We start from the raw sequence: 3792 nt of genomic DNA, 5'->3' as shown, positions 1-3792 counted from the left end.
CCTCCCCCCACTCCCCCTCCCTCCCCAGTGCTTGGTAGAATGCAACTCTGGTTCTCCAGGGTATCCCAGCTGATCACTCCCTCTGCCTGACTCCTTCTCACTGACAGAAGGGGAGTTAGAGAACTCATACAAATTGAAGTATGAATGACACTACTCACTAATCTCTCAGCCCCATCCTTTCCACTGTCCCCAAGGTGTTTTCTCATGGGTTTGACTTCATTTAATTTCAGGATCAGGTAATGACACTCTGTAGAAGGTAAGAGTTAAGGACTAGCAATATGGCAAAGAAAGACATGAGTTACAGAGCCAGATAGATTTGAATTAGTTCTAGACTTGTATATCTCGGGCAAGTTAACTAATCACTCTGAGCTCCGATATCCCCATTGATAGCAGAGATAATGTACCTTTGCAAAAATATATGTAAACATGTAGCTTGGTGCCACATAGCAGATACTTAGGTACTTAATTATCAATATGATCATGATTATTGGGCTGCTCTGTCTCCTCCTGAGTGCAGTTTCAGGTGGTGGATGATTGCTAAGGAAGGCTACCGGGTTGGGAGGTATTATTACCACAGCTGCCTTGACCTCCCCTTTTGTTTTGTGTCCTGAGGCTCCTCTGAGGAAATCTGGCAGCCCAAGAAGTTTATGAGGGAGGAGCAAGCAGGGGGAATGTGCTGCTTGGTTTGTAGCCACCACCAAGTGATGACTGGCTTGGTCACTCAGGGCCGTATGGGTTTTATTCACCCAAGGACACAAGAGACACAGTGGTCCAAGGCTCTTGGATGATGACCAAAATTAGCCACTCTCTGTTGATGCTGGGGACTTTCTTTCTGAAGGGTTCCCAGCTACTCTGGTGGCCCCCACTTCCACAGGCCACTGCTCTCTTTCTGTGCCAGTGATTCTCAACACTGGCTTCACATTAGAATCTCATAAGGGTGTGGGCCTGGCTAGTGGTAATCGCTCTGCAGGTGAATCAAATGTGTAGAGTTGAGAATCACTGAGACCCAGGCTGAGCTTTTTGGAGCTTCCCCTGCAGAGGCAAACTGCTAGGCTTGGGTTTTTGGTTGTGCCGTTCTCCCCCAGATGGATCCCAAATGATTACTGAAGCTTAGTGTAATTATTTATGTTGCTTCTCTTGTGGGATCCTTTAAAACCACTTATTTATTTACTTTTAAAGGTAGACATTCCTTATTCCAACAAGCACAGCCTAATATGGCATGGTCATATTGCTCAGGTAATATATTCCTTGCTTCCAATTTAAAAAAATGAAATAAGAAAATCGTTCAGTTCTTTTCTGGAGCAACAGCAGAGAGTAATCTAGAGTACTAAATATATCTTAATGAGGAGAAGTTGAGGAAACCTTCCTAGATAACTCTTGTTTCTATGAACTGGTCAGTTAGCACACAAAGCCTCACACATAGTGATGGACACCTTGTCTCCCATGAGGCTCCATTGTGTAAGCTGGTCTTTGTGAAAAAGCAGATGCTCTCCAATCCACACACCTGTGACAAGAAGCCTGAAGACTAATGGTTGACCAAGTTCCTACTCTCATCGCAAAGCTGTAGCTGTGACATCCCCAATTTTTGGAAAACCATATCTCGTTCTAAAGAGCGAATGTGAAAGTTACTGTGGACACAGTAAGTATGAAGGAAACCTGAGCTTTATGATGCTGTTGATATTTTATCTGAAAAGCTTAGCTGGAAGGATTGGGTCATCCGTTAGTGTCAGATATTGAATTTCTATCACATGGAAGACTGATGTAACTTAGGTTCAAAGAAACACAAGTTGGACTAAGGGTTTTAAGGAGTTTAGAAGTTTTAAGGAGACACATTTCCACTAAGTATTCAGGAGACTCATTTGCTGGCTGAAGATGGAATGAATGAGATCACACCATAGTATCTGTTCAATAATCAGTAGCTCGAAGGTCAGAATGCTGAGTGCCAAAAGGGGAGCACCTGGATTACTGGTTACACCTGAGACATTCACCAGACAATCAAAGGTTAATTAGCTTGATTAAGTGTTCCACATGTATACTTATTTCAAAACATCATATTGGCCAGGCATGGTGGCTCACAGCTGTAATCCCAGCACTTTGGGAGGCCAAGAAGGGCAGATCACTTAAGTCCAGGCATTTGAGACCAGCCTGCCCAACATGGCAAAACTCTGTCTCTACTAAAAATACAAAAATTAGCCAGGCATTGTGGCATTCCAAGAGAGTAATCCCACCTACTTGGGAGGCTGAGGCATAAGAATCGCTTGAACCCAGGAGGCAGAGGTTGCAGTGAGCTGAGATCATGCCATTGCACTCCAGCCTGGGCAACAGAGCAAGACGCTGTCTCAAAAAACAAACAAAAAAACACCATATTGTATACAATAAATATATATAATTTTTACATATTACAAAAATTTATTCAAGCATTCCATCTTCATTGTCCAATATGTATCAGAAACTGGAAAGATTGTAGAGATTCATATATGAGTAAATTATGGTACTTAGCTCACAGACACACTTAAGCAAAATAAACAATACAATATCAAATAGAGACCTAAGAAAAGGGCAATACATTCTCTTGGGGCAATTCAGTTTGGGCAATGCAGAGGTTAAGTAGGGCATCAGGCCTGAAGAAAGCTTCTAGAAGGAGGTGGCATTTGATCTAGGCCTTTAAGAAGAAGTAATATTTTGCCATGTGGGGAACAAGGAAAGGGCATTTTAGGTGGTGTAAGACGTGATGCACAGCACTGGAGTGTGAAAGTGTCCTCGTGTTCTGAGAAGAACTTGTTGTGTGTTGGCTTCTCTAGTAAACACATGAGGTACATTAAGGCAGTGGGGGGGAAGACACCTTGCAAGTTTTAAACTCAAACCAAGGTATATAAATGAATCTTATTGGATTTTTTTCTATGTAATTATTTTTATTTTTAATGTCCAGAATGTGTAATATAAGGGCCAGAGCTTCCTCCTGGACTGCTTTAGAAATTCTTGATTGGTTGGTAACGCCACTAGGGATACTTTTTCTTGTCTAATTTGGTTTCTGGGAAAGCTTCATTCAAGTCCTCAATGGTCATCTTATCAAATGGATTAAGTTACTCATATTCTCCAGTCCTGGCCTTGGAGAGAGACACCCACTCAGCACAAGTTTTCACACCTTCTTTTTCTTCAGCATCCACTTGGGCAGTATATTTATTCTATTCTTGTACAGAAAGCTTCAGGACATTCAACTTCTCAAAATCATCCCCTAAGCCTGCCTTGGCCACATGGGCCATGTAGTAAACCAAGCCGATAGCTGGTGGATTCTCAGGTAAAGTAGCCAACCTGGATGTGAGGGTCTCATTCCAAGATTTCAGGGAATTAGCAATGGCCTTTTGGTTTCACGGTATGATCCCCCAAGAAGCTACCCAGTCAATGGTTTTTAGAGCAAGTTTTCGCCCAGTCATCTTGGGATCCTTCGCTGACCCCGGCAGCCCATGGTCCACAGCAGCAACTAGCGGCTCTTATTGGATGTCTTTTAGAAATTGTGGCTATGTATTAAAATTTGGATGTTATGCCTCAGGCATGGGGAACAATCACAGGTTTTGGAGAGTAGAAGAAGCCATAATCTAGAAAAGTAATGGCATTGCTTAGTGTAGGGCACCACCAAAGCTTAACTGTCTCTGTGATAGCGATCTCTCCGTCACCCTCTGCACTCTTTCCCATAGTGAATTTCCCCAGGCCCATTGTTTTTCATCTTAGAGTCTTTAGATTCCTTGTAGATTCATGAATATGGAAATTCAGGATTCATGAACTATTTTCAAC

The 3792-nt window shown here is 42.6% G+C and overlaps 1 pseudogene; it reads right to left on the bottom strand.

Moving 5' to 3' along the window:
- Positions 1–2969: 2969 nt before the first annotated feature.
- On the bottom strand, positions 2970–3434 carry LOC108293340 (annotated as a pseudogene).
- Between the last annotated feature and the right edge of the window lie 358 nt (positions 3435–3792).

Source organism: Cebus imitator, unplaced genomic scaffold, assembly GCF_001604975.1.
Source record: "Cebus imitator isolate Cc_AM_T3 unplaced genomic scaffold, Cebus_imitator-1.0 Scaffold533, whole genome shotgun sequence".
Classification (NCBI taxonomy): Eukaryota; Metazoa; Chordata; class Mammalia; order Primates; family Cebidae; genus Cebus; species Cebus imitator.
The sequence above is the reverse complement of the archived record's forward strand: the minus strand, read 5'-3'. Positions and strand labels throughout refer to the sequence as shown.